Raw genomic sequence first — 15,984 nt, 5'->3', positions numbered from 1 at the left:
AGCAGAACAAATCAGTGAGCTGGAAGATAAAATGGTGGAAATAACTTCTGAAGAGCAGACTAAAGTAAAAAGAATGAAAAGAACTGACGATAGTCTCAGAGACCTCTGCAACAATATCAAACACACCAACATTTGAATAATAGGGGTCCCAGAAGAAGAAGAGAAAAAGAAAGGGTATGAAAAAATTTTTGAAGAGATTATAGTTGAAAATTTCACGAACATGGAAAAAGAAATAGTCAATCAAGTCCAAGAGGCACAAAGAGTCCCATACAGGATAAAACCAAGGAGAAACACACCAAGACACATGCTAATCAAACTAACAAAGACTAAACATAAAGAAAATATTAAAAGCAGCAAGGGAAAAGCAACAAGTAACATACAAGGGAAACCCCATATGCTTAACAGCTGATCTTTCAGCAGAAATTTTGCAGACCAGAAGGGAATGGCAGGTTATATTCAAAGTACTGAAATGGAAAAATTTACAACCAAGATTACTGTACCTGGAAAGGATCTCATTCAAGATTGATGGAGAAATCTAAAGTTTTTCAGACAAGCAAAAGTTAAGAGAATTCAGCACTACCAAACCAGCTTTACAACAAGTGTTAAATGGACTTATATAGTCAAGAAATACAAGAGAAGAAAAAAGATTTACAAAATCAACCCCAAACAATTAAGAAAATGGCAATAGGAACATATATATCAATAATTACTTTAAATGTAAATAGATTAAATGCTCCAACCAAAAGACACAGATTGGCTGAATGGATACAAAACAAGACCCATATATATGCTGTCTAGAAGAAACCCACTTTAGACCTCAAGACACATATAGACTGAAAGTGAGAGGATGGGAAAGTAAATTCCTTGCAAATGAGAAGCAAAAGAAAGCTGGAGTAGTAATCCTCATATCAGACAAAATAAACCTTTAAATAGAGAAGATTACAAGAGATAAGGAAGGACACTACACAATGATCAAGAGATCAATCCAAGAGGAAGACATAACAATTGTAAATATCTATGCACCCAACATAGGAACACCTCAGTACATAAGGCAAACACTAACAGACATAAAAGGAGAAATTGACAATGACACCATAATAGTAGCAGAATTTAACACCCCACTCACACCAATGGACAGATCATCAAAACAGAAAATTAATAAGGAAACACAAGTCTAATGATACATTATGATTCATTAGATGAGATGGATCTCATTGATCTTCAGGACATTCCAACCAAATTCAGAAGAATACACCTTCTTCTCAAGTGCACATGGAATGTTCTACAGGATAGACCACATCTTGGTCACAAATCAAACCTCAGTAAATTTAAGAAAATTAAAATCATATCAAGCATCTTCTCCAACCACAATGCTATGAGACTAGATATCAATTACAAGAAAAAAATACAAGAAACACAAACACATGGAGATTAAACAATATGCTTCTGAATAACCAACAGGTTATTGAAGAAATCAAAAAGGAAATCAAACAATTTCTAGAAACAAATGACAATGAAAACATGACAACTCAAAACCTATGGGATGCAGCAAAAGCAGTTCTAAGAGGAAGTGTATAACAATACTATTCTACCTCAAGAAATAAGAAAAACATCAAATAGACAACCTAACTTTATACCTAAAACAATTGGAAAAAGAATAAAAAATTCCCACAATTAGTAGAAGGAAAGAAATCATAAAGATCTGAGCAGAAATAAACGAAAAAGAAATGAAAGAAACAATAGTAAAGAACAATAAAACTAAAAGCTGGTTCTTTGAGAAGATAAACAAAATTGACAAACCATTAGCCAGACTCATCAAGGAAAAAAGAGAGAAGAATCAAATCAACAAAATTAGAAATGAAAAAGGAGAGGTTACAACAGACAATGCAGAAATACAAAGGATTATAAGAGATTATTATGAACAAATATATAGCAATAAAATGGATAACCTGGAAGAAATGGACAGATTCTTAGAAACGTTCAATCTTTGAAGACTGAACCAGGGAGAAATAACCCAATTACAAGCACTGAAATTGAAGCTATGCTCAAAAATCACCCAAAAAACAAAAACCCAGGACCAGATGGATTCACAGGAGAATTCTATCAAACATTTAGAGAGGAGCTAATGCCTGTCCTTCTAAAACTCTTTCAACACATTGCAGAGGAAGGAATACTTTCAAACTCATTCTACGAGGCCACCATCACCCTGATAACCAAAACCAGACAAAGACAACACAAAAAAAGAAAACTACAGGCCAAAAAAACTGGACAGCTACGTGTAAAAGAATGAAATTAGAACACTTCCTAACATCACACACAAAGATAAACTCAAAATGGATTAAAGACCTAAATGTGAGACGAGAAACTATAAAACTCTTAGAGGAAAACATAGGCAGAACACTCCATGACATAAATCAAAGCAAGATCCTCTATGACCCACCTCCTAGAGTAATAGAAATAAAAACAAAAGTAAACAAGTGGGATCTGATTAAACTTAAAAGCTTTTGCACAGCAAAGGAAACTATAAGCAAGGTGAAAAGACAACTCTCAGAATGGGAGAAAATACTAGCAAATGAAGCCACTGACAAAGGATTAATTACCAAAATATACAAGCAACTCATACAACTCAATACCAGAAAAACAAACAACCCAATCAAAACGTGGGAAAAAGACCTAAACAGACATTTCTCCAAAGAAGACATACAGATGGCTAACCAACACATGAAAAGATGATCAACATCGCTCATTATCAGAGAAATACAAATCAAAACCACAATGAGGTATCACCTCACACCGGTCAGAATGGCCATCATCAAGAAGTCTACAAACAATAAATGCTGGAGAGGGTGTGGAGAAAAGGGAATGCTCTTGCACTGTTGGTGGGAATGTAAATTGATACAGCCACTATGGAATACAGTATGGAGATTCCTTAAAAAACTAGGAATAAAACCACCATGTGACCCAGCAATCCCACTCCTAGGCATATACCCTGAGGAAACCAGACTTGAAAAAGACACATGTATACCATTGTTCATTGCAGCACTATTTATAATAGCTCGAACATGGAAGGAACCTAGATGCCCATCAACAGATGAATGGATAAAGAAGTTGTGGTACATATACACAATGGAATATTACTCAGCCATAAAAAGGAACACATTTGAGTCAGTTCTGATGAGATGGATGAACCTAGGACCTATTATACAGAGTGAGTCATAAAGAGAAAGATAAATATCATATTCTAATGCACATATATGGAGTCTAGAAAAATGGTACTGAAGAATTTATTTACAGGGCAGCAATGGAGAAACAGACATAGAGAATAAACTTATGAACATGGGGAGGGGAAGGAGAAGGTGAGATGTATGGAAAGAGGAACATGGAAACTTACATTACCATATGTAAAATAGATAGCCAATGGGAATTTGCTGCATGGCTCAGGAAATTCAAACAGGGGCTCTGTATCAGCCTAGAGGGGTGGGGTGGGGAGGGAGATGGGAGGGAGGTCCAAAACGGAGGGGATATATGTATACCTATGGCTGATTCATGTTGAGGTTTGACAGAAAACAACAAAGTTATGTAAAGAAATTATCCTTCAATAAAAAGATAAATTAAAAATAAATAAATAAAAAGAAAAAATAGTAAAATAAATAGACAACCAAAAAATTAAAAAATAAAGATAAGAATTGTGCTTGTGCTTAATAAAGAACCCAAACCAGCCAACTCATCAGCTTTTAAAGCTTTGATGTCACAAGTAGAGCCTCTATTTTATCTGGTTTATCAGTTTTCTTGTTATAAATTAAATTCTATGTCATTTGAACTATGTTTTAATTAAGAAAACATTGGGGTGGATTATTAGCTCATAATAATTCAACAATACTTGACTAAATTTTCTTAAAGTATGTTGTGTTCAAGGTCTATAGAAACTCCATTTGTGATCATGGGGATAAGAGAAATTATCCATTTTTTTCCTACTATAGTGTAACATTTTTATTTTATTTTTAATTGGAGGATAATTGCTTTACAATATTGTGTTGGTTGCTGCCATATATCAACATGAATGATTCATAAGTATATGTATGTCCTCTCTTAACCTCCTTAACCTCCTTCTTGCCTCCCACCCCATTTGACCCCTCTAGGTTGCCACAGAGCACTGGATTTGAGCTCCCTGCATCATACAGCTATCTAATTTTACATATGGTAATGTATATGTTTCAATGCTACTCTCTCAATTTGTCCCACCCTTTCCTTCCCTCCTGGGTCCACAAGTCTGTTCGCTATGTCTGCATCTCCACTGCTGCCCTGGAGATAGGTTCATCAGTACCATCATTCTAGATTCCATATATATGTGCTAATAAACATTATTTGTCTTTCTCTTTCTACTTACTGCCCTCTGTATAATAGGCTCTAGGTTCATTCACCTCATTAGAACTGAGTCAAATGCATTCCATTTTATGGCTGAGCATTCTTTTTATTCCATTGTGTATATGTACCACAACTTATTTATCCATTCGTCTGTCCATGGACACCTAGGTTGCTTCCATGTCCTAGCTATTTTAAATGGTGCTTCAGTGAACATTTGGGCACATGTGCCTTCCTGGTTATATTTTTCTGAAATCCAAATATAGTATAATGGTTTGTTTTAATGTTTTCCTCTCTAACTAATGTTTTCTTACTGTTGGTATACAACAGAGGAATACTTCAACTCCAAAATATAGTCATAGGGAAGATATCTTTTTCTAAAGTGTGTTTTTCAACTAACTTAAGTGTAGTTACATTAATTACAAATAATATTAAGTCAACTAACTTAATATGTAGTTAAGTGCACATATTAACTTAAGTGTAATATATAAATAAAAGTTACATATTTCTAGGAAAAGTAAAAAAAAATGCATGCATTAAAGGAGAACCACAATGCCTATCAGAATGAATACAGTGAAGAAGACAGAAAATACCAGTTATTGCAAGGGTTTGGGACAACTGTAATTCTTATACATGGGTGCTGAAAGTGTGAATTGCTAGAACTACTTTGGAAAATATATATATATATATTATAAAACATATATATATACTTTTGACCCGACGGGTCTACTTAAAGGTAATATATCTAACAAAAAGACAAAAAATATACTTGCCAAAATATATGTAAGGGAATGTTCCTAGCAGTCCTAGTCATGTAACTCCAAGCTGGAAACAATGCAAATATCCATCTACATCATAAATTATGGCATAAATTATGGCATGTTCATTTCGAGGAATTCTAACTAGTAATAAGAGTAAACAAGCTAATTCTATATGCAACACAGAGGTATATCACAACCATAATCTTGAGTGAATGAGGCCAGACACAAAAAGATAAATAATGTGTGAATTTATTTATAAATAGGTCAAAACCCCCACAGGCAAATTGAATGTATATTAGAAAACCTAATAACGGCTTTTCTTGAGGTAGAGAGAAATGACTAGAAGAGGGAAAGAGGAGGGTTCTGGAATCCTTTATTCTTCTGTTTCTTTTTATGGTTGCATAAATTTGTGCAAGCTGGAATCAAGATTGCCAGGGGAAATATCAGTTATCTCAGATACGCAGATGACACCACTCTTATGGCAGAAAACAAAGAAGAACTGAAGAGCCTCTTGATGAAAGTGAAAGAGGAGAGTGAAAAAGCTGGCTTAAAACTCAACATTCAAAAAACTAAGATCGTGGCATCTGGTCCCATCACTTCATGGCAAATAGATGGGGAAACAGTAACAGACTTTATTTTCTTGGGCTCCAAAATCACTGTAGATGGTGACTGCAGCCATGAAATCAAAAGACGCTTGCTCCTTGGAAACAAAGCTATGATCGATCTAGACAGCATAATGTATGGCAAAAACCACTACAATGTTGTAAAGTAATTAGCCTCCAACTAATAAAAATAAGTGGAAAAAAAATTTAAAAAAAAAACCACAATAAGAAGCAGAGACATTACCTTGCCAACAAAGGTCTGTCTAGTCAAAGCTATCGTTTTTCCAGTAGTCATGTATGGACATGAGAGTTTGACTGTAAAGAAAGCTGTGCTTCAAAGAATTGATGCTTCTGAACTGTGGTGCTGGAGAAGACTCTTGAGAGTCCCTTGCATTGCAAGATCAAACCAATCAATCCTAAAGGAAATCAGTCCTGAATATTCACTGAAAGGACTGATGCTGAAGCTGAAACTCCAATACCTTGGCCACCTGATGCAAAGAACTGAGTCATTGGAAAAGACCCAGATGCTGGGAAATATTGAAGGCAGGAGGATAAGGGGATGACAGAGGGTGTGATGGTTGGATGGCATCACTGATTTGATGGACATAAGTTTGAGCAAGTTCCAGGAGTTGGTGATGGACAGGGAAGCCTGGTATACTGCAGTCCATGAGGTCGCAAAGAGTCAGACACGACCGAGCAACTGAACTGGACTGAAGTTTGTTCACTTTGTGATAACTCATTAAGCTGTATAGTCATGAGTTGTACAATTTTCTGTGTTTATGTTATATGTTAATTAATTTTTTAAGTTAAAGGAAACAGAGACTGTCCATGAATTCTAAAATATATGGATTCTACATTCTCAAGTGTGGTGGTCAAAGAGACTCATTGACAGAACTAAGTAAGCAATCTGTTTTGTGGTTTAAAAAAATTAAATGAAACACCATTGTCTGTATTTAAGAAATGAATTGAGCTGATTAGAAAAATGGTTAGATGGGAAATGAACACATTCCTCTCTTTCCTTAATATGGTAGAAGTGCTTCTCGTATACCTGATTAAAGACTTAGTTTTCTGGAATTGAGCTTCAGGAGTTGCTTGTATATTTTTGAGATTAATCCTTTGTCTGTTTCTTCATTTGCTATTATTTTCTCCCAATCTGAGGGCTGTCTTTTCACCTTACTTATAGTTTCCTTTGTTGTGCAAAAGCTTTTAAGTTTCATTAGGTCCCATTTGTTTATTTTTGCTTTTATTTCCAATATTCTGGGAGGTGGGTCATAGAGGATCTTGCTGTGATTTATGTCGGAGAGTGTTTTGCCTATGTTCTCCTCTAGGAGTTTTATAGTTTCTGGTCTTACATTTAGATCTTTAATCCATTTTGAGTTTATTTTTTGTATGAAGTAATTAGGCTCCAACAAAAAAAAAAAAAAGACTTAGTTTTTTGTTCTGAAAGAATTGAAAAATCACATTAAAGATGATTTTTGAGGTATTTTTCAGACTGAGGCAGAATCCTCAGGATGACTTTGAAAAAATTTGACTGCCCTTCTCAGCAATGAGCAAGAAGTTCTTAAAAACCAAAAATGGTTGGAATTCTGAAAGAATGAAATGATGCTGAGACTTACCTAGTATAGATGTTGTTTCTTATCCAACAAATATCTTTTCTTCCACCAAAGAAGAAATTTAGATATGCAAAAACTAAGCCATTTGTGGCAATACTGTTTTCATCTGCCAATAACAGGTCTAAGTATGGGCATGTGACACAGATCTTGCTAATGAGACAAAGGTGAGGCATGTCTGAGACTTCTGAGAAAATTTTTCTCCTTAGAAGTAAGTGCTGTTTAACTTCCACTCACTTGGCTTCTGTGAGGGTGTTATGCTCAGAGCTAGGCCAGCCATCCTCTCCCCTGAAGGGAGAGATCATGGATAGGCTACCAACTTCAGAACCTCTTGTTAAGTGAGCACTAAGTGTCCTTATGTAGTCAATTTATCCTTGATTCTAGTTAAAGCTTATCAAGTGATACAAATTATTTCTTTTCTTTTTTAAGGCTGAGTGATATTTCATTGTATGTTTATACTATATTTTCTTTATCCATTCATTAGTGGACATTTGGGTTGATTCCACCTCTTGGCTATTTTAAATAATATTATAATGAACATAGGTGTGCAGCTATCTCTTCAACATCCCATTTTTTATTCTTTTGGATATGTATCCAAAAGTAGGAATGCTAGATCATATATGGTGGTTCTATTTTTAATTTTTTTGAGGAATCATCATACTGTGTCCTATTGCAGCTAGTTTAAAATTTTAATATTTAAGTAATGTTATATTTTAAGCAAAATTTTAGTATAATAATATGAATATACAAATTGATATTTTAAAATCAATAAAAACATTATTTATCAGAAAACAGCAAGAAACACCAGAAACAGAATGGGTAAACTGAATTTTTTTGTGTGTATCAGGAAAAAATTTTGAAATTTATAAGTAACTATTTCAGTTCTGTTCTTTTTCTTTTTTTAAATTCAGATTGCCAATAATGGTACTGTTATTACTATTTTTACTACTAATTTTACAGATTGCCAATATAGTACTTTTATTGATATTTTACTCTTGTAAAACACCAGTTTTGTTTGTTTGCCATAATTTTTATATATATTAATTTGTGTATAGAATTAATTATGAAAATCATATCTTATAATGATGCATTATCTCATTATGAGTGGACAAATAGTGACAAAATGAAATGACTTATAAAGACATTGAAGATCAAACTTCAGTTAACATCCTACTTATAAAGTGAACTGTTAAGCAGGTAGAACCATGCAGAGGCTAGTAACCCCAAGGACTGTGGTTCACTGGTAGATCCAGATAACTTCTGTACCTATCATATGCCATACCTCTACTTGGCAAAGTAATGGACACAAGTTACACCATATCCTCCAGTAATGTGGCCGATTCTTTGCAACCCCATGAACTGTAGTCTGCCATTCAGCCTGCCTTGAATTTCCCAGGCAAGAATGCTGGAGTAGGTACTACTCCAAACTAAGGTAGGAACCAAACAAAAACTGTCAATTAATAAGATATCAACATTTTCAAAGTTAAAAAAATTTAAACAGTTGGACCAAAGTGTAAATCAAACAAATGATTATATACTCATAACAAAATAAAATATTAAAAATAATTGTAAGAAGTATTTTGACATATATCATAGAACTCCAGTGATAATACAAATATCAACTAATGATTTTATATAATATATAATTTTCTTCCCTCTATCTGGTAACTGAACTGCTTTAATTTTAGTATTAAGATGAAATAATCCAGTGTGTATCCCAGGGCCCAGATTTTCAGTAGCCTAATAATGTTCCCCACTAAAGAAATTGGGGTTCTTTGGAGAATGGCTGATTTTAATATTTCAGGTAAAAGAAATGCAAGATAAGCCTGAATAACTTTTGCCTGAAAGCAATGATGCATATTTTAAAGTTCTGAGAAAATTTTAAAATGAGCCACCATGAAGGGGCTTCTGTGTGATAAATTATGACCATGTGGCTCAGCACAACAAAAAAGTTGTAGCTAATCAAAACAAGTCTGAAAAGGAGTTAATTGTAATATCACCAAAATCATGAGTCCATAATGATGGACTACAAAGCTGTTTTTAAGTCAAATATTATCTCAAATTACCTCCATTCAGAAGTTAATTATAAATATAGTCTCATAGTATGTGAAAGCATTTCCTTGTACAAAGACTAAAATTATTGCTAGCATAACTTTTATAGGATTTTTCTCTTCTGTTTGGAATTTGCATATCAAACAGTAACAGAAACACTGGCCAACTTGTTAAAAGTTCTGTAAACCTTTAGCATTTCCACCGCCCTGTCACTCCCATGTTATCCTAGATTGGCTGATACACATCAAAGCCACAGTGAAGGTCCCTCCCAGTGCTGGCATTCAGCTGGCACACTCCAAATGGCTAGTTCCTTTCCCACTATTATATCCGCTCATGCCGTGCCAGCTGTTAAATGTTTTGCACCTCACCCTGTACAGACTGTGAGATTTTCTTTCTCAAGCCAGTGGCCACCCAGTGATATACTGCACTGTGTATTAGATATTAAATTTTATTGTTAGAAGACATTTAAAAATCAAGAGTATAAACTCTTTCTACTCACAGATGTTAAGAGTTCCTCCACAATGACCTGAACAGGCTAAGTTGCAATCCACATCGTGTATATTTAATTCCCATAAGAATTTCAATAGAGTTACCTTGTTCAATGATCAGAAAATACAATTCAGAGGTCTGGAAACATGTCCACCATGGAATGATAAACCTTGTCTCCCACCCTGCCTAATTCGTGTGCTGCAACCATTTCCCAAATTGCTGACTTTATCATCCTTACATGGGAATCTAAGTAGGCTTACCTGGTAGCTGGGCTTAAAGTGAAAAGATTGTGCTAGACACTTCTCTTATTCTCCAAGACAGACCTAATCATTTTCCTTCTTTGGAAAGAGATGACCTCTTTCTGAATATATCTAATGATGCAGGGCAGAAGAATGTAACTGGGGTCTCTTACTTTGCCAAGAAGGGGTGTTGCATGGGATAGGTAAAGAAGTTATCTAGATCTAACAGTGAACCACAATCCTTGAGGCTACTAGTCCCTGCATGGTTCTACCTAGATAGTAGGGAGAACCAGTAAGTCTAAAAACAGATGCTCTTTTAGGAGCATTTGTCACAAATAACCGGAAAAAAATGGATGCTCTAAAAATTGGATTTCTATCCAATTTTTGTACTTTTATGAATTAAAAAAATACAAAGATTTACAGATAGTATTTTTTTCCAACTGACACACCACAATGCAAATGACTTTAATGCTTCTAAATGCTGAGTCTACTCTCATGGACCTGTAGCACTGAGTAGAAATCTTTCCACTTGACATTTGAAAGGTAATAGTAATCAGACAGCCAGATGTAAGCATTATATGTCACATCCTAGGCATGGCACTATCCAAACTTGTTTATTAAAACAGCTTATACTGTTTTATACCACATAGTGACCATTATGATTATGATTATGATTTCACAAGCCATATGGCACTTGAGTAAGTGAAAAAACTGTGCCTGCTCTTTGATAAATAATGCTACATATACATTGATGTAATATGAATCTTATAAAAGTCACATTGAAGAAAAAAAAGAAGCTAAAAATAACCACCAAATTATATTAGAATGAATGTTGGCACCTAGGTCTGTGGCTCAAACTTTTAAAAAAGACTAGAAGAAAAGAAATATTTACTCAAAAAAACAATCCTACTACTATTCATTGATTAGCATGAAGTAGCCATGCTGACTACTGATAAACTGTTTAAACACCTTTGCTAAGGAATGTGGGCAATTGCCATATAATATATGTATAAAAGATAATGAATAAATAAAACTTCAGGAAGGAAAACTTTTGGAACTAGTAAATTCAGGTTAGAGGTAAGTTCGTGATTGGGTTTAATAAGCTCCCAGATGAAAGAACATGAGAGAAAGGCACATAATTTCCCTTTTAAAAAGAAAATATAAACTACTTAAAGTCTTCCCAGGTGGTGCCAGTGGTAAAGAATTCGCCCGATAATGCAAGACACTCAAGAGACGCAGGATCAATTCCTGGGTCAGGAAGATCTCCTGGAGGAGGACGTGGCAACCCATTCCAGTATTCTTGCCTGGAGAATTACATGGACAGAGGAGCCTGGTGGGCTACAGCCCACGGGGCCGCAAAGAGTCAGACACAACTGAGTGACCAAACACACAACACACACATAAACTACTTAATAGCATTTCTTAAACAGCAGCCAATGATCGAGCCAGCAGGCTAAGGAGTTAGAGTGGCTGAGATTTGAACAGAGCAGATATGCAGAACTATGAAGTTCTTTAAGAAAATATCTAATCTTTGCTAGGAAATCCAAGAGAAGTAATGAGCAAAACATTCTTACACTTGCAAAAGGTCTCAGGTGTATTAGCAATTCTGGGGAAAATTCTAATGATGACCCAATTCATGATCTGTGCAAAGTGAGGGGGAACTAGATGTAGACTGGTGTGCTGGTTAAAAGCGAAGCCAAGTTTATGGGTGGATGCTGTTCTGGCATTACCAGTGGCAGTGACAACAGAAAATTACTTAAGAGAATAGTGGCTGACAGGAACCCTTTCCTTCAGATGGCAATAAATGTAGTCCTAAAGAAAATAGCTGAAAGATTTTAATGTTATTTCATTAAAATTTTTGTTTGAAAATGACTGAAACCTTAAATAGAAAATGGCTTCACAAAGATGATTAGAGATGCATTAAATAAAGTCATTTGGAATCCATCTTCCCTGTTGGTTCTTTCTCCTTCCTGGAACTTGACTCTGGGTTTTAATTGCTGGTTTGAAATTTGCTGGTTGTGTCATTTTAGGTTATTACAATCTTTCTAAATCTCACCTGTTTAATTTTATAAATGGAGAAGATAATGTTTATTTCATAGAGATTCTGTGAAGATTAAATGAGAGAATGTGGAATTAATGTCTCACTTTTAATGAAATTTAAGTGATTATTAACAGTTACCTTTCATGACTGCTTCTTACTTGCTTTACCTTCAAAAGCATCTCAACACCTCTCTAAGGTAGAGTATCTTATTATTCTTTTGTTTTTGTTTTACATTTTACACAAGAGAAAATAATTCAGGTTTAGGAATGTTAAGATACAAAATCACACAGCTAGTCAATGACAGATGATTGAGTTGAGGCCTATCTTCCTCTAAAATTTTGTGGTTTTTTACTATTATGCTACATTGCAGTCTACACTTACAGCAAAAAATGAACAGAAACAAAAATCTTCACAGTTATAGGATGATTTACCACTAATAGAAAGGACAGCATGTGAGCATGTCATGCCAGGAGTCTGCTACAGTGAGGAAGTGCCCCAAACTCCTTATACCACCTTGAACACCCCCAACAGTGAACTTTGCCTGTCCTGTAAGACTGTGTACCCTTAAAGATTCCTTGTGTGTACAGATATCAGCACCAGGGAAACCAGATGGAAAATGAAAAGAGATTGGAGGTTCTACTATGTCCCAAAGTCCTTGAACCAAATATTGGGTTTTTTTGTTTGTTTTTAATGGAATTAAAATTTCTTTCTGCTGTTCAAGATTATTTTCGGTCTTAATGTTTCTAAATGTCCCTGCTGCAAATTGAGATATAAAAGAAGAATTCTATCACTTGATTCCCACCGTGTTTTCCAAAATTTTACCTTGTTGAATGAAAGATACAATGATTTTGGCACAGTCACACTCTCATGTCAAAAACAGACTTCCTGCTGTCAGATTTACTGGCATAAATTTCTCTGATGTAATATTTTTCTTCCCCCAGTGCTACCCGCCCTGCAGTTCTTCCATGTAATGATTTAACTTTGCACTCATATTCTCCAAAAAGACCTCATGCTATCAGGTTTATTGGCATGAACAATTCTTGGTGCTTTTTCTTTTTCTTCCCTCATTGCTGCACTGCTATCCCACTTCTCACCTCCCACAGTATTTGCTGAAATGATTTAATTCCTTCATGGAGCAGAACTTTTTACAGTGACTCAGTACATTCCCTGAAGTTGGTTGAAAGCTGTTTCTTTAATCCTTTACAGACTGTATCCAAGAGAGGTGGCTCCCATTTCTCAATCTCTTCCTTTACTTTTTAGCACCGTTTCAATGTTTCAGTGAAAATTCCCCTCAGAATTCTTCCCTCTCTATAAATGGGAAAGGAAAAGAGGTATCTTTTGGCTTTAGATATTGTAAGTTAAACAGTGATGGGAAAGAGTAAAACATCTAGGTCAATACATTGCTGAGAAAATGAATTAGGCAACCACCAGTTAAAGATTAATAGGAAATCTAGGATCCTTCCAGAGAAGCATGTGGAAGAAAATGTGAAATTTGAGTTGCAGATGCCTGTGAGAGTTCTTTACAATTTATGGATACTACCCAGTTGTATGATTCAGCTCAATCACCCCAGACTCTAAGAAATAGAGAATTCTGAGGTTTTCTGAACACAAAGCTATGCCTTTTCAGGGTCAAAATTAAAAGAAGAGCATTAAGTATTCAAAAGACAAATATGAGAAGCAGTAGGTAGGAATATAGAGAACAGCATAGGATGACATACAGGGATGACTCAAACAGAATAAGCACAGTGCTGAGGAGGGAGTGACAGTCAAGTCCAGCCACCCCTAGTCCTAGTTACTTCACTCTCAAGTCTCCAAAAACCCTCTAGAATCAACTTGTGTGCAGCCACAGTACTTAGGACTGAGAGAGTCAATCCCTAGGCAGGTTGATAAGAAGTCTAGGGGTCCCCATGGAGACAGGGGTTTGGAATTCTCAAGGAGGAAGAAAGGACAAGCTTTTTTTCCCCCTCTACATTCCTTAGGCTTATATAACAATAATGTATCCTGCTTGAGGACAGTCTCTGAAAAAAACCTTCTGGCTAATTCTGTTATCTCAAAATGTAAATCATGGGAGTAGGTCTGGTGAGGTCTTTACAATCTCCAGACATTCTTTTGATTCACTGTAATAACTAATTTGAGAGTATATAATTCCAGTGCTAAGACTAGCAAGGTGGTACTCTTTCTACCCCCTTCTGATGTCTATGTCAGAAGCTTTCTCTATCTCCTTTATACTTTAATAAAACTTTATTACACAAAAGCTCTGAGCGATCCAGCCTCGTCTCTGGCTCTGGATTGAATTCTTCTCCTCCGGAGGCCAAGAATCCCGGCATCTTTGCATGATTCAGAAACAACCTTTCAGGACTTTGTGCCATTTTTTATTTTAATTAAAATAGCCTGCAGGCAAGTATTTATGCAAGGAAATATAAGGCAGAGAAGAGTGCAAGACAGCAAGAATTAAAGAGAAAAAAAAAAGCGATTTTCATTCTAAATGAAGAATAGTAGCAAAACTAATAAGCTTTTGAATTTACTCATTTAGTACGTCAATTCCTTATTTTTTCCACAAATTGTTTTTGAGAGGATGACATCTTTAGTTCTTATATTTGTCCTTCTTTCTTAAAAACCAGTTGTGAACAATTGTGAGTAGGTTTGCCTTGGATAAACATTTCAGGAGTAAGAAGTAGAATATCAACTTGCTTTATGAAGTTTTGTGGTGCTAAAGGAGAACATGTACTATAAAGACAACTTATTTTAGCAATTTATTAATAATTTTATAAATCACTCAAAAGAGAACAAAGTGGCATTCTAAGTTAGCAACAACTGTTATCATCAACTTTTATTTATATTGGCAGTAATAATAAATCAACCTAATTCTTTATTTTATAGAAGTAAAAAGCTTTTCTCTGTGGTTCTCAAGATTTTACTTTGTAAGACCTTATTAAAATGTACCAGAATATTGATTTCATTCTTACCTTGTGATCTTGTTTTGATTTCTCCCCTGAAAAGCTGCAGCTCTGTGTTAAAACGCTTGCAGGCTCTATTTGTTACCGAAAGTTTGGCAGAGAACCAAATGGATGTGGAAGGAAGAGCTGATTGGGTAACATTTTAGCAGGTTTTTAATAGCATGTAAACAACCAATAGTTATAATCCTGTCAACTAAAATTCACTGTCTTCTCCCCATTTCCATCTTAAATTAATCCTGCAATTATGGATTTGATGTTCTGTGTTTTATGCTTCCAACTCTCATCAAAATCAACTCATATGCAACCCTTTCATCATCCCCAAACTTGAGCAATGATCTTGAGCAAGCCAAGTTATTGCATTTGTGAGGAATGAAAGAAGACGGCTGTATCCACTCTTGAGAGAAAGCAGTGAAGGAAGAACACAAACAGGCAGGAAGCTGGACAATCTGTGCTGATTAGGAATTGAGCTGTACTCCGGAAGTACAGTAAATGGGAGGGAGAGATGACAGGTATTAATAGCAACCAAGGGACTGTCATTATGTTCTACCTTGGAAATTCTTGCAAATACTAAGAATACAAAGAATAAACAGTCCGATTCTTTGACTTTGTTGCTACAAAATGCCCCTCTTTATCTATTTGAAAGTGAAACTCGCTCAGTCGTGTCCAACTCTTTGCGACCCCAGGGACTATACAGTCTATGGAATTCTCCAGGCCAGAATACTGGAGTGGGTAGCCGTTCCCTTCTCTAGATCTTCCCAACTCAGGCATCAAACCCAGGTGTCCTGCATTGCAGGTTGACTCTTTACCAGCTGATCCACAAGGGAAGTCCCTCTTTATCTATTATCTATTGATGTTTATTTAAGAAGTGTCT

At 35.4% G+C, this 15,984-nt stretch overlaps 1 protein-coding gene across 1 annotated transcript in view; it reads right to left on the bottom strand.

Annotated features, from left to right (window-relative positions):
* The window catches only part of IL33 (interleukin 33), a 59,132-nt gene extending 43,857 nt beyond the window's left edge, over positions 1-15,275 (bottom strand). The window contains exon 1 of the mRNA XM_043487059.1: positions 15,123-15,275. The gene's annotated coding sequence lies outside the window, so the exon portion shown is untranslated. The remainder of the gene's footprint in view (positions 1-15,122) is intronic.
* Positions 15,276-15,984: the final 709 nt, after the last annotated feature.

The sequence above is a fragment of the Cervus canadensis genome, chromosome 14 (genome assembly GCF_019320065.1).
Source record: "Cervus canadensis isolate Bull #8, Minnesota chromosome 14, ASM1932006v1, whole genome shotgun sequence".
In the NCBI taxonomy this organism is placed as follows: Eukaryota; Metazoa; Chordata; class Mammalia; order Artiodactyla; family Cervidae; genus Cervus; species Cervus canadensis.
Note: the sequence above shows the minus strand (reverse complement) of the source record. Positions and strands in the feature narration are given on the sequence as shown.